Source organism: Panthera tigris, chromosome B4, assembly GCF_018350195.1.
Source record: "Panthera tigris isolate Pti1 chromosome B4, P.tigris_Pti1_mat1.1, whole genome shotgun sequence".
In the NCBI taxonomy this organism is placed as follows: Eukaryota; Metazoa; Chordata; class Mammalia; order Carnivora; family Felidae; genus Panthera; species Panthera tigris.
In genome coordinates this window covers 139585119-139600376 of record NC_056666.1, presented here as the reverse complement: position 1 = coordinate 139600376, position 15258 = coordinate 139585119, and the positions used below count along the sequence as shown (strand labels likewise).

General features: G+C 54.9%; 1 long non-coding RNA gene across 1 annotated transcript; it reads left to right on the top strand.

The window, feature by feature from the left end:
* Positions 1 to 11753: 11753 nt before the first annotated feature.
* Positions 11754 to 13142, top strand: LOC122240173. Its single transcript, XR_006219535.1, has 2 exons — positions 11754 to 11882; positions 12591 to 13142. It is a non-coding gene; the product is annotated as an uncharacterized LOC122240173 (long non-coding RNA).
* Positions 13143 to 15258: the final 2116 nt, after the last annotated feature.

Sequence of the window (15258 nt, the reverse complement as noted above, 5' to 3'; positions counted from 1 at the left end):
GGGACGATGGTCCTCTCCTCAAACAGCTGTGGCCTCCAAGATGCCTTCGGAAACCCGTCGCCTTGGCCAGGGCAGACCTGTCACGTCAGGAAGTTGGCCCCGTTCTCATCCAGACTTTGCATTAAAAACCCAGCTTTCAGCAGACCCCAGACCTCGTAAATGAATGAATGAACGAGTGATGTGAATTAAGAAATGCTCAAGCTGGAGGGAATTTTTCTTAGTTGTTCATCTCTGTCAATTGTTGTGACATCCCCAGATGATGACTTCAGACTGTCATACTGGCTTTTGATTGCTTTTTTCTGAAAACTGAATTTTGTATCATTTGTCAATATCTTAGAAGACAGGAGAAGGTTCAGTGGGGACCGTGGGGACTTTGCCGTCCCAAACGGCACAGCGAGTTCCCTTATTCCATTTCGCTCCATCCATTTGAAGAATCTGCATTGCCCAAAACCGCTGGCCCGAGCTCAGGGCTGCTGGTGCGGCTGGTCCTTGGAGGCTCCCAGCCTCCCCGCTTCAGCCCTGCCCAAAACGGTGCTTAATTTTCTGCGAGGACGGAGCAGGTGGGTGGGGCCCTCACGGGTCTCCGCCTTCGGGAGCAAATCCCTGACGCTCTCCAAGCAGCTGTCCGCACAAACGGGCTTTCGGGGACAAGTCCGCGGTGAAGAGGGATGAACACAGAGAACGGTTTCGGAGCCTCAGGCGTGTGTGGCACACGTGTGCACACGTGTGTGAAAGCACAAAGAATTAACGAATCTGAAAGAATTTGCAAGATTATAGGGAACACTTATTTCCCTCCTATTTCTTGGTAAATTTCTCAGCCCTCCTCACCCCCAGGAAGCACATGTAAAACCCCTTACCCCTCTCTGCCCCAGGGGAGGGGACGTGCACAGGGACACGAATGACCAGGCATTACTGGGGAGTCTCTGGGCGTCATTACTGTCGGGCCATTACTGGTCCCCGAGCAAGAGCTGGGCCCTGCCTGTGGATGGCCAAGACGGACGGCCGTCGCTCTCCCTTCTCCGTGGAAAGCACGGCTGGGGAAGGGCCCAGAGCCTGCCTTCAGCAGATGGGCTGGACCCTGAGGTGGGCCAGGCGCCCACACGGCAGGGTTGAGGGATCCAGGCTCCTGCAGGGGCAGGTGGGTCTGAGCCTGGCGGTAGGAGGAAGCCACACCGTGGCCCCTGCAGGGGGTCCATCCTTGGATCCCGCGGCCTGTGGGCTTATGGGTTGTGTGGGCGGGCTTCCGTGTGGGGGCGGGCCCTGCCCCACGCCCGGTGTGACAGTGAGCGCGTGGGCGGTGGGCAGGCGGTGGGGGGGGGTCCTCCGCAGAGAAAAGGTGGGATCACGGGAGGTCTCTCCTCCCTCTGTTCTCTCTTCTTCCAAGTTCTTCATCGTGAGCGCGCACGTTGTCATCAGAGAAAGGGCCACAGCACACCGCACCTCCGGATCCATTCAAGGTGGATGGACACGGGCGGTGTCCCGAATCCGGCGGTCGCAGAGGCTGCTGGTGTGAACACGGCCGCACGTATCCCTTTGAGGCAGCGTTTCTGTTTCCTTTGGGTGACTACACAGTAGCGGAGTCATTGGATCTTTGCAGCTGTGGTTTATATATAAAATATATATGGACTATCACTCAGCCATGAAAAAAGAATGAAATCTCATCATTTTCAACAACACGGATGGACCCAGAGAGCACCGATGCTGAGAAGGTCAGTCGTCAGAGGACACATACTGCATGACTTCACCCATGTGTGGAGTTTAAGAAAGGAAACAAACGAAGAGGCAAAGAAAAAGCAGGCTTGACCACAGGGGATGGACAGGTGGCTGCCGGGGGCGGGTGGGCGGGGGCGGGGACAGGTCACGGGATGAAGAGGGCACTTGTCGGGATGCGAGCTGGTGACGTGCTGGGTCACCGTATCGTACTCCTGGAACTAACACGACACCGTGTGTCAGTTCCACTTCCAGAAAGTCAGAAAAAAAGCAAAAGAGAAAAAACCGCAACAATTCCTTAACAATCCACACAATCTCTGCAGTTTAAACCACTATTACACAAGTCAACTTGAAAACTAATGTATTTGGGGCGCCTCGCTGGCTCAGTCGGTTAAGCATCCAACTTCGGCTCGGGTCATGATCTCGCAGTTCGTGGGTTCGAGCCCCGCGTCGGGCTCTGTGCGGATGGCTCGGAGCCTGGAGCCTGCTTCGGATCCTGTCTTCCTCCCTCTCCGCTCCTCCCCTGCTCGCTCTCAAAAATAAAATAAATATTAAAAAATTTTAAAAATGTATTCCTAGCCACGTTTTATAACTGGGAAATTTGGTGACAAACCATCTAATATATGTGTGTGTGTGTGTGCGTGTGCCACGTGTGTAAGGAAGTGTGCGTGCGTGTGCCTGTGCACGTGCACGTGTGTGTGTGCATGAAGTTGTGTGATGCAGAGACAGTCCAGGAAATGCTACCCACATGCAGCAAAGGTTGTCAGATTATTTATTTTTCCCAGTAGTTAATGTCCAGCGTAATAAATACACGGTTCCTCTTAGGCCAAATAACATGACAGTCACGTAAGAGGCCAAATGGTAGAAACTATTAATTAGTGACAGGAAGGAGTTTTAAAGGTAACGGAAAGAGTGAGGGTACTGGTGGCACAGAGGACACGTGGCCTGAGTCGCTGATTTATATCAACGCTGTGGGGTTTTCAATTTCCTGTGTGTTTTCATTATCCCCGAAATGGTGGCGAGTGACCGCTTCTCCGTCATCAGGACCCGGGTGGAAAAATGGTTTGTCACCAGGCCCCTCCCCCTGGCAGGTGCGCTGTCCTGGGTCACTCAGAAATGCGCCCGGCGGCCGAGCGGCCACCTGGCCTGGACTCCAGGGACGGTGGGCAGCACAATCACAGAGCCTTTCCTCCCGTGGAGGCTTCAATTTAGACACTACACGTTGTCTCCGACTTTCCGTTGTGGTGGGTGGTACTGGGGAGATGAACAGGGTTATGGGGATTCAGTACGTCACCCCCACAGGGGGAGCATCGCCCCGCCCCAGCCGTGTGCACACCAAGTGCGGCTCGCATCTCGAGTGGGTCCAGTTCCCTCCCACGAACCTGGGCTTGCTGGATCCACAGAGCACAGCAGTGGCATCGGGACCTCTGAGGCCAGAGCGTGGAAACCGTCCCTGTTTGCGCGGTCCCTCGAGTGCTCGCTCTCAGATCGTCCCACCTCAAAAGCTGGCTGCCAGAGCCCCACGAAGAGGTCCCAGGCCATCCTGCTAGCTGACGGTCCAGCTCAGCTCCCTGGGAATGCGCCATCTTGGACGTCCAGCCCAGTAGACACTTGAGAGGACTCCCATCCCAGCTGCCAATATGCACACATACGTGCAGACACGCACACGCGCACACACCGTGGCTGGGTCTCCAAGCAGGACTCCGGCAAGAACCATCCAGCTGAGCCCTGTCGACCTGCCACATCAATGGAAACAGTAATGCGTGGTTGTTGTAAGCCACCAAGTGTCAGGGTGGAAGTTTTTTCCCAGCCAGAGATAACTGGATGGCATCTGACCTGGTCTTGGGTGTCACAGAGGGCTGCTTGGCATCTCTGGCGACATTTCAAAGGCGAGGAGGATTAGGGAGGTGGAGGAGAGGTCTTCCAGGCAGAGGAGCCACCCGTGCAAAGGTCCTGAGGCAGGGAGAAGGTCAGCCTGTGCTTGGAGAGACTGGCAACAGGCCGGAGGCAGTCGGACGCAAGGGAGTGAGGTCACAGTGTAGCGGGATTCTCGCGCAGAGAGCCGTGACATCCAGGCTTTTCTTTCCAGGAAGCAGCTTGATTCCTGCCGGCACCGCTCAGTTGGGTTCGTACCCAAAGAACTGAGCCCAAACTCCACGTGGCGTAGTTTTTCGTGTGTTTTTTACTTCTTTGTCTCCCATATTTTACTTCTTTGCCTCCCATATTTGGTAACACGCAAACACGCAGTCTGACTGGCCTCCTGTCACGAGGTCGTGAGGGATGCTGTCACATACGCGGGTAGCCAGGTTGCCTGGAGGCTTTTTCTCCTCCCTTGGGGGGGCCCTCCCACTGCAGAGCAAGGGTGAGGCTGGACGGCCGGGCACCACGGTGTGTGCGCAACCAAGATTGTCCAAAAACCTCCTCGCAAAGGTGGTAATATGCTCGTTTTTGTGTTTGTTGTTTTAGGATGTTCTGTCCCCCCGATCCGTGAAGAACAGAGCTGGGTGGAAAGTCGTGGACAGAGTGTGGAGGGTAGCCTGTGGGGACCCGCGGCCTTTCCCACGGCCGTGTGGGCTCCCGCCGGCGGCTGCCCCTTGGGAAGCCCCGGGCAGCTGTGAGCCAGAGCGGCGTGTGGCTTTCCTGAGTGCGCAGGAGCACCTGAGACGCAGGTGTGTGCGTGTGTGCGTGTGCACACGTGGGTGTGCATGTGTGCGTGCGTGTGTGCACACGAGTGCGTGCGGGTGCACGTGCCTGCCCTGGGCTCCTCTGCAAGCCAATAAAGCAGGTCCTGGTAGGAAAGAGAAGCCGCATTCCGAGTATCAGCAGATAGTTTCTCATGATTTCACATGAGAAGGTTGTGCAACTTCAGAAAATAAGCCCTTAAGGCCAGACGTGTGTGTGTGTGTGTGTGTGTGTGTGTGTGTGTGAGACACTGGGGGTGCCGGCTGGCGGCCAGCTCCCAGCATCTCGGGGGACAGGGTGAGGTTGCCGGAGGAAGACGACTGTTTTGCCCTTGGCGGGTACAGGGGGTCTGGTTACAAATCCAACGCAAAATGTCAGATAGGATCTCAAGATAAATCTGCTGGGTGTCGACCGAGGGAAAAACCCCCCAGTTTGTAACCGTCGGAATCACCTGGCTTACAGGGCTTTCCTGGGACCAGACGCTGATCCAGAAAGGGCTGGAATTACTTGGCGGTGTTGTTTCCATTCCTTCTATGCTGCCGGAAGTCTCCGGTTGATTATAAATGACCGCGTGTCATTTCTGAAGTGACACCTCATTTCCCAGACAGAAGCAGAGGCCGCCGCCCTTAGTCCCCGCCTCGCGGCTGTCCTTTCGTCGAGAAAAGACTGTCGACACCGGGCTGGCGCTCCAGGCAGGTGGTCGGGAGCCGCGACCCGCTGGGCGCCGTGGGGGCGGAGGCTGTGGGACTCTGCTCAGCAAAACGCTCCCACGCCGTGCGTCCTGTGCCCCAGAGTCAGAGTTGGTGACGACACTTGCCAAAGGACGGGACGCTTTCTTATGAATGTGTGGAAGGTGCAGTGGGTTTAATACCGCGCGTCCCGAGCCTCTGGCTGGGGGTTTTTAGAAGATGCCTCACGCGCAAATATATGCAGGGGGCACGTGCCGCGGTGAAGTTTCACGGTTGCGCATACAGTAGAGGATAATAAAAGTCGTAAAGTTGGCCCTGAGCGGAGGTTGGAAAGGGAAGAATGAAGCGCTTCCTGCCGTGTGGGGCGGTGCGCCCGTCCTGGGGTTTTCACGCGCGAGCCAAGGGGGGCCGGGAGCCGTGCTGGGCCAGTCCCGCGGAGAGGACGCTTCTCTGAGCCTGCCGTGCCCCTGAGCAGCCCCAGCCAGCAGCGGCTGCCAATTTACCCCAGAAACGCGTGGGCCAGAGCCCTAAAACCGCACTCGGCAAGGGCCCCGGAAGGAACCGAGGGATCGCCGGCAGGGATGCTGGTGTCTTTCCTGGGCAGATTGGCTTCACACACACGAGTCGAGTCACCCACACGACAGTTGACGCTGAGCCCTGCGTGTGAAGTACACGGCTCCCGGGCCAGGGGCGTCATTCCTGCCTGACCGCAGACACGCTCACACACGACACACGCCTACCTTTGGCACTGCAGGCAATAACGAATAGCTCGTTAGACGGGTTATGGAATTTATCTTTAAAAAAGAGCTAAATAGAAGAGAATTTGAGGCCCGGGGTCCTTAGGCTGGGCAGACGGGGGGTGGTGGTGCCACAAAGGCCCTGGAGAGAGGCGGCGGCAGAGACAGACCAGCCCCGGCCCCGGGGCTGCGGGTGGGCCAGGGTGTTCACGGGAGGGTCTGGCAGAGCTGCAGGACGGAAGGAAAAGCTGGAGAAAGAACACGTGTGACGCGGGGCCAGGAAGAAGCCGGGCTGATTCTCCTGTGGCTCCAAAGCCACCTTCTCAGGAGATAAGAGCAGGGAAGTTATTAGAGAAGGAGGAAGACGAACAAGGAGAAAATGCAAGGGAGAAGGAGGAGGGGGAGGAGCGGGAGGAGGAAAAAGGTAATTCTGATAAGCAGTGGAGAGCCACCGGAAGTTTCTGCGTGGGGACGTTTGCTTCATAAAAGATGGGGCCAAAGAGACCAAACAAATACAACCTCTACGTCAGACGCCATCGGAAGTGGACAGAGCATGAGCCAATGAATTTTCTGGCACCGCTCGTGAGATGAACACAGACAGTGATGACTGACGGGTGGGGCACAACCAGGGGGGACGATGGGGTTTCCACGCAGAGCCCAGTGGAGGCCTTGACCTGAGGAGATGGACCTGAGAGTCGGGGAGACCAAGGCAGATGGAGTCCTAGGACGGAGTGTGCTGGGGCCCCCCAGGAGAAGGAAGGGCGGGCGTTGACCTGCAGGGCCGTCCACCCACCCCGCCCCGACAGTAGCCGTGTGAGTCCCAGTCAGCACCTGCAGCTCAGCCAGGTGCCCAAAGCCAGGAAAGGGACTACCTGGCCTGGAGCCCACAGATGACCGCGAACTGTGCCTGTCCCACCTGCCAGACCACAAAGCAGCCGACCAACCCCAGCCTCACGGGCCGTGGGCACAGCGTTCACAAGGGCCTGCCCTCGTGGTGGGAAGAGCCCACACGTCGAACGGTGCTTTGTTCTGCTCAACAAATCCTAAAAGCAAGACCCAAAAGGACAGAGCTGTTTCCAAGAAACTTAACTGCGCTCCAGAACAAAGCTTGGTGGTATTTTTAGGAATCCAAAAATATTCATTACCCAACAAGGAAAACTCTACAATGTCTGGTAGCCAGTAAAAGATAAATGGGCATATGCAGGGAAATATGATTGATAAGGAGAAAAATAAACTAATTGGAAATTATTCCCCAAAGACACAGATGTTAGAATTAGAAGAAAAGGACATAAAAGGTCATTTTGTGATGAGAGAGGGGGTTAAAGCATCAAGAGAATGTAACACTCTCTTTTTTTAAAAATTTTTAAATATTCATTTTTGAGAGAGAGAGAGAGAGACAAAGACAGAGTGCAAGCTGGGGAGGGGCAGAGAGAGACGGAGACACAGAATCCGAAGCAGGCTCCAGGCTCCGAGCTGTCAGCACAGAGCCCGACGCGGGGCCCGAAGCCATGAACCGTGAGATCATGACCTGAGCCGAAGTCAGACACTCAACCGACTGAGGCCCCCAGGCCCCCTGAGAACGTAACACTCTTAAACCTTTATGCACCCAACAATAAAACTGAGCCTCAAAACTCATAAAGCAAAGATTGATAGAACAGCAAGAGGTCGATAAATATAGAAAAACCCACCATTATAATCAGAGATTTAAATATGCCTCTTTCAGTAATTCATGGGGCAGTAGACAGAAAGTCAGTAAAGATACAGAAAATTTGAACAACGTTATCAAGTAACTTGATCTAATTGACATGTGTAGACCATTCTACCAACTAATAGCAAAACACACATTATTTTCCAGTCCACATTAAATATTTGCCAAGAAGACCATATTCTGAGATATAAAACAAATCTCAGTAGGGAGTAGATGGCTCCGTTGGTTAAGTGTCTGACTTTGGCTCAGATCACGATCTTGGGTTTGTGAGTTTGAGCCCTGCGTCGGGCTCCATGCTGACAATGCAGAGCCTGCTTGGGATCCTCTCTCTCTCCCTCTCTCTGCCCCTACCCCACTTGTGCATGGGCGTGCTCTCTCTCTGACTCTCTCTCAAAAAATAAATAAACTTTCAAAAAATAAAACAGATCTCAAAAAAATTTAAAAAGATTCAAGTCACGGAAAGCGTGTGTACTTACCACAGCGGAATTAGATGAGAAATTAATGACAGATACACCATTTCTAAATAACTCATGGATCAAAGAATAAGTCAAAAGGGAATTTAGGAAATATTTGGGAATGAATAAAAGTGAAAAAAAATCAAAATGTGTGGGATGTCACCAAAGGAGACTTAGGAGATTTATGGCCCTAAAAGCTATATTTGAGAAAAGAAAGATCTCAAATCAATGACCTCTCTTTCTACCTAAAGAAATTAGAAAACAGTAAACAGAAGAAAGAAAATAATAGAGTAGAAATAAATGAAATAGAAGAAAACAGGGAAATAATTGAGAAAATAACAGAAGCTAACAGCTGGTTCGTGGTGAAGGGCGATAAAATCGATAAGCCTCTCGCCATGCTGCTTATAATAAAAAGAAAGAAGGCGTATATCACCACTGCTGGGAACAAGAGGGACACCACAAATGCGGAAAGGTCACGAGGCTGTATTATCAACAACTTTATGCCAATAAGTTAAACAACCTTGATAGAATTGACAGACGTACAACAGACGGAAAATCGCTCCAGAAGTCCTAGATTCCTGAGTGTCCCGACAGCTGTTTTACATGTTGAATTGAAGTGAAAAATTTTTACGTCAAAGGAAAGCTTGGGCTCAAATGACTTCCATGGCGAATTCTTCCAAACATTCAAGGAAGAAATAAATACGGACTCCACACACATTCTTCCAAAACATGTTCCCCAATTAATTCCGTGAGGCCACTGTTGCCCTGATACAAAAACAAAGGCACTACTGTAGAAGAAGGCAATGTCCCTCACGAGTGAAGAGACAAAAATTCTAAACACAAATTTTGCCAACTGATTCCAACCGTATATAAAAAGGATGTTATATCCTGACTGGTGGAATTTAGGCCAGGAATGCAAGCACTTTCTTTTTCCACATCAGTCAGTATAATTCACCCTATTACTAAACTTCAACAACAACAACAACAACTATATGATCATCTCAATAAAAACAAAAAACGCACTTGGCAAAATTCAACACACACTTCCTGATAAAATGCCTAAGTGGGGCAGCTACGGAAATGAACATTCTCAGCCTGAGCAACCTACTTACTATGAAAACCCACAGTTCAGGGAGCCTGGGTGGCTCAGTTGGTTGAATGTCCGATGCTTGATTTCAGCTCGGGTCATGATCCCAGGGTCATGGTATTGAGCCCCGTGTTAGGCTCTGTGCTGAGTGCAGAAATGTTTAATATTCTCTCTCTCTCCCTCTGCCCCTCTACCCTGCTTGTCCAGCCATGCTCTCTCTCTCTAAACTAATAAGAAAAGAAAATCCACAGCTAGGATCATATTAAATAATGGAAGCAGATGCTTCACCCCCCAAGATCAGGAGGGACAGAGGGTGTCTGATCTCAGCACTTTTGTTCACTTTTGGACTAGAGACTTTGGACAGTATAATAAGGCAAGAATAAGAAGTATAAAAGGAGTATAACACATCCGTTTTGTGAAGGAACTGTTTGTATTCACAGACAACATGGTAATCTATGTAGCAAATCCAGTAGAATCTTCCAAAGACCTACTAGAAGCAATGGATGAACTTAGTAGTGAATTAAAAAAAAATTTTTAATGTTTATTTATTTTTGAGAGACCGACAGAGCACGAGTGGGGGAGGGGCAGAGAGAGAGGGGGACACAGAATCGGAAGCAGGCTTCAGGCTCGGAGCTGTCAGCACAGAGCCCGACGTGGGGCTTGAACTCACGAACTGTGAGATCATGACCCAAGCCGAAGTCAGATGCTCAACCGACTGAGCCACCCAGGCGCCCTTGATAAGTGAATTTTAAAACACTGCAGGACACAAGATCAAAATACATTCATCAGTGGGGAGGGTACAGAGACATTTCTGATGGGAAAGAAGAAAGTTGTAACCACTTAGGAAAACCGCCATTACTTTGCAGCGAGCTGTCCCGCGTGATCCAGCCCTAGGGGTCTCCCTAGAAGAAAGGGCGCCGTGTGTCCCCACAAAGACTTGAATATGAACATTCACGACAGCTTGCTTCGTAATGGCCAAACACTGAAAACAACCCAAATGTCCATCAATGAGGGAGTGGATAAAGGACCTTTGGTGTGTGCATACACTTTCCGGCAAACGCACGAGGTATTGACATGCGCAATGACACGCGTGAATCTCAAGATATTGGTGCAGGGTGAAAGCATGCGGACAGGAGAACACGTGTAGGTATTTTATAAATTCCAGTAAATGCCAACTAACGTCAGGAACAGAGCAGCTGGGAGGGAGATGAGACACGGAGAGGGGTGGGAGGAAAGCAGAAAGGACTGGTAGGAAGAAACAGGAAAATCCACAAGAAACGTTGGGGGGATTCACGCACTCATTCTCCTGCTTGTGGTGCTGGTTCCACAGACTTGCACGTGTGACAAAACTTAGCAAGTGCACACCTGACGTGCAGGATGTGACACGTCGATTTCCCCTCGAGAAAGCTGGCTTGAAGATATGACAAAAACAGGGGTAGCATGTTTAATTTAAAAATTCTGTGGTGGGGCGCCTGGGTGGCTCAGTCGGTTAAGTGGCCGACTTTGGCTCAGGTCATGATCTCGCGGTTCGTGAGTTCGAGCCCCACGTCGGGCTCTGTGCTGACAGCTCAGAGCCTGGAGCCTGTTTCAGATTCTGTGTCTCCTTCTCTCTGACCCTCCCCCATTCATGCTCTGTCTCTGTCTCAAAAATAAATAAACGTTAAAAAATTCTGTGGTTGCAGTCTGGCTCTGGGCTCTCTTAAGGTTAAAAACCATCAAGCTTTGAACGGTTACCTTCTGTTATTAGGTGCAGATTTTTAAATTTTGCAAGAACGGATTGTCCAGGTGACTAGACCACAGGATTAATTCCATCACGGCGAAGACAACCAGACTTTCTCATCCAGCCAGGCCACTTCTGGGAGCCAGACCACGGGGTGTCCCAACAAGCCGGACACGCGGTCACCCTCCTCATGGCCCACATTCCTGCCCCCGTCAGTCTCCGCAGGGCATCCCAGTTGTCCCTCATTACCTGCATCCTGACCACCCCCCCCACCCTACCCCACACCTGACTGGACCCGCACTCCCCTCCCAGACTCCAGAGCCTTCGGGGACTGGGATGGGCACAGGGTCCCCTCACATCCTCCCCCATGGCCCCAGAAGGCAGCCTCGTGGTGCTCCTGGCAGGTTACAGGTCCTCAATAAATATTTGATGATTAAACCATGGACAAGTGGTGACCTTCCCGGATGTAGAGTTGAGTGTGTGCAAACACTGTCTTACTTGTGAGCTAATTTCCGTAGCATGGACCTCTAGGACGCAGAAACCGCGTCTCCACCTTCGCGTCCCCAGAGCTGGCACGCTGTCGTGTGTGGGGGACGCGGACGCCAAGCCCAGAATCCCGAGAAAGTGCCGGAGTCTGGGCTTGGCACTGAATGTAGACACAGCGGCCTCCCCCACATGCGCTCATCCAGCGTTTTCCTCCCGAGGGCCTGGCTCCTTGAATTAACTTGTCGACGTCCGCGTCGTCTGGGCTTTCCCCCGCAGCGTGTACAGTCATTCAAAGAACGTTTCACTGTGTTGCGAATGGGAGCAAAGGTCTTTTTAAACAGAAGGTTATTTTACTTGGGTATTTACTGGAGATTCCCAGCTTAAAATTAAACAGCTGGGGATTCTCCACGGAGCCTGTGGGGTTTCCATGGCAACGTGGCCTTAGAAAGGCAGCGAGGGACAAGCCGCTCCGGATCCCTCGGGCTCTGGCACTCGGTGGCCCCAGCAGGCTGGCTGGCGGGCAGGGAGAGGGGGCCGAGAGCCCAGACATTGGCGTTTTCTTTGGGCCTGGACAAGTCGGGCCCCTGCCCCAGAGCCCTGTTTCCCGAGTGAGTTAAGAGCCGTCTGTCCACCAGCCCTGGTCAGAGCCACGCGTGCGTGTGGACGCGATGCTGGCCTTCAGGGGGCAACGGCGCCTTCCTCTGGGAATAATCCCGCCCTCACAGTGGCATAGATGGCCGTCGGTGGGGACCTTTTGTACACCGGGCACTGGTCCGCTCTGTTCTCAACAACACCCGGGAGTGGATATTACGATCCCGCGTGCAGAGCCGTGACCTGGGGCTGGGGTGGGCGCTCCTGTGAATGCCTCAGTTTTCTCCCGCATAGTTAGAGGGCAGAATAATCATGCCACTTGAATTAAAAACCCACCTATTATTTCATAAGTTAAATAAAGAAATCCTCAGAGGATTTGATTTGGAGGTGCTGAGGACCATCCAGGGAACAGCGGGACTGGGATCCACGTACCCACGGCCGTGGCAGGTGCGGGATCCCCTGGGAGGTCCTGGGCAGGGACATGGGGACATCAGGAGGCCCCCGTGTGATGACAGGGGACAGCCTGGAGGGATCGTGCACCTGGGAGGAAGGAAGGGGCTCCCTGTCGTCCGGCTGGAGACCTACTAATGAGTGGACCTCAAAGTGCCCACGGGGCTCGTGAAGCCCAGCCGGGAGGCGACACCGCTGGGCCGCGTGGGTCGGCGCGGGCGGTGCCGAGTCCCCTTGAGCGGTTTCCCTTTGGCGAGTGTGCCCTCTCCCCGCAGAGCCGGACCCCAAAACGGGACCAGGAGTGACACGGTGCTGGTACGAATAGAGGCCGTGGAGCACAGGCTCGTTTCCTCGGTTCTGCGATTAATCTCAAAGTTCGGAAGGTTCGAGTGCGGTTCTCATCGAGTTGGAAGAGCTGTCCCTGTTCCGGTCTCCGCTCTGGCTGGACAGCAGTGCTACAGGTTCCCTGAGACGCAGGTGGTCCTCACGCAGACGCCCGTCATCCCCACCCAGCGCTGGGTCCTGCACGGTGACGCGCTCGCTTGAAATCGGCCCGCACAGGGTGGGGGCGCCTCGCCCGCCTCGTGAACGCCCCGCTTGTGGGGACAGGGTGGGCGCAGGGAGGGTCCACGGAGTGGGGGGACGTAACACTGGCCCCGATGTTTGGCGCCCCGCAGACCTGGGTGCGCGTGTCGCGACCCCGCGGCCTGTGCGTCCGCGCCCACGGTCAGCATCAGCCTGTGTTCCATCCCTTGTCTGGTCTGACAACGATGTTGTTTTTGGGTGCAGTTATGACCCACATTTCATTAAATGGAAGGTAAAATGTGCTCGTTTCACAATCTTTAGTTTTATTCTTAAAGGTAAGATGTAACCTGCGGGCCCATAAGCCACAGCCCTTGGGCCAGGCCCGCCCACAGCCCGTTTGGGGACAGAAACCTCTCCCGGGACGTGACTGTGCACGCTCAGCTGTGTGTGTTCCACACGTGTTTCCGTGTTCGGTGCGGACGTACAGGCCACAGGGGCCCCGTGGACGGTCCCCGTCCCCGAGGGCGGTGGCCTGTCCCCAAGGGTGGGCAGGAGAGTGCTTCACGCCCACAGAACACGGGGACGGGGAGGATCTCACTCCCGTGACGGCGTTATGTTACCTACACACCATCTTGCTCGCTCTGTCCCTGGCTGGTTTGGGAAGAAGTGGCCACGTCGGGAGAGGGCCCGTGGACAGGCCACGTGGCTGGACACGGGGGGGGGGGGCGGGGGCGGCCTGGGGAACTGCAGCCGTGCCCGGACGCCAGCCCCTCGAAGCCGTGAGGTCCCCTGTGTGTGCTGTTCCGAACCTCTAACTCTGTGCTGACTTGTTTTCTAGCAGCGGGAAGGAAGGCGCCCCCCCAGCAGCGAGCCGTGTCTGGCCCGCAGACACGGCCGGACACAGTGGTCAGAATCTGTGTCCACACAGGGAAAAGCCTGCCAGAGGCCTGGGCCCGTGCACGTCCCTTTCAGACCTGCTCGCTTCGCTCCCGGGCCTGGGGGCCCCGACGTCCGCCCTGGGTCCCGTTCTGGGGAGGCCCGGGGGCCCCCGCCGGCATTCGGAGACCATGGGTCTGGACGTGGTGCAGGGAGGGTGCCGATTTCAGCTCCCACACTTCCTTGGGGTTGACCGACTGGCCGGCTGATTACATTGTTGTGTCACTATATTGCCAGCTGGGTCCGCAGGCCGCGTGCACGAGAGCCGTGGCCGCCCCGCCGCACGTCGCCGCCTGCTCATATTGGAGCCGAGCGGAGTAATTAGGCCCGGCCGGTGGGGGCCCGCGTCCGACGGCTGTTAGGTGACCAGTGAAATGTGAAGGGCGGCCTCAGAGCTGGCGACTCTGATCAGAACTGATAACTCTCATTCCCGCAACGAGGGGAAATAGCTTCGCTTTATGTCTCTGGCCGCCTGCCAGTAGTCGTGCTGCCCGGGACGCATATTTCATTCGCGGAACTGCCCAAGTGTGGCCCCGCGAGGCTCCGCGTCTGCCCGGCCCCTTGGGGCACCGTCACGGCTGAGCCCCGGCCGGCCGCTCTCCGGGCGCGTCTCTTGTCACACGCGCTTTGTAAGTGAGGCCGAACGGCTTATTTTCTTTTGTCTGATATGTCTTATTTCCCCCCCGAATGTTCCGTCTCAGTCGAAATCGAGGATGTAAATCTGCAGGTACCCCGGCTGCTTGCTTCCCGTGTCACTTTCCCCAGAAGCCCCGACTCCTGGCCGCGTCCACCAGCACCCCTAAGGCGGGACAGAGCCACTGCCCCCCGCTGGCAGCCCGGGTCTCGCAGGGGGACGTGAACCTGACCCCGTGCCCGAGGCGTCAGTGCTGCTGTCTGCCTTGGCCTGACCCGACGTCAGCGGACTCCTCCCCAACCCGGGCTGGGCCGGGCCGGCGCCCGAGTCCGAGCAGGACAGAAACGGGGGACCGTCTGTGACCAGGGTGCGTGCGAGGCCCGCTGACCGCCTCCCCGCCCGGCTCCCATGCTGCCTCCCTCACGAGTGTCTGTCTCTCCCTGTTTCTGTTTCGGAGACGCTTGCAGAGTCTGGCCGGGGCGTTCCCCCCTTCGCCGCTGCCTTTGTGCACAAATTCTCTCGTCATCGACCCAATCTGGCGGGAGCAGGCGGCGTCTGAGGGGACGCTGGAGTTTGGGTCAGGTGTCAGTGGAGCAGGGTGGTCCCAGAGACGGGTGCGGGCGGCCCGCTGGCCCCGGGCTTTGCCGGCCTTCCCCTCGAGCTCCGTGGGGCACCAGTGAGCCCACGGCCATCGATGGGGACTCAGCTGTTTGTTTCCCTAATGGGCGGTCGGGACGCCTCCGTCAACCCCGCTCGGTCCACGGGTTCTGACTGGAAACACAGAGGCCGACGGGCCCGTTTGGGAAGAACTCGCATCCGCATCCCGGTGACGGAGACCAACGGTGGCC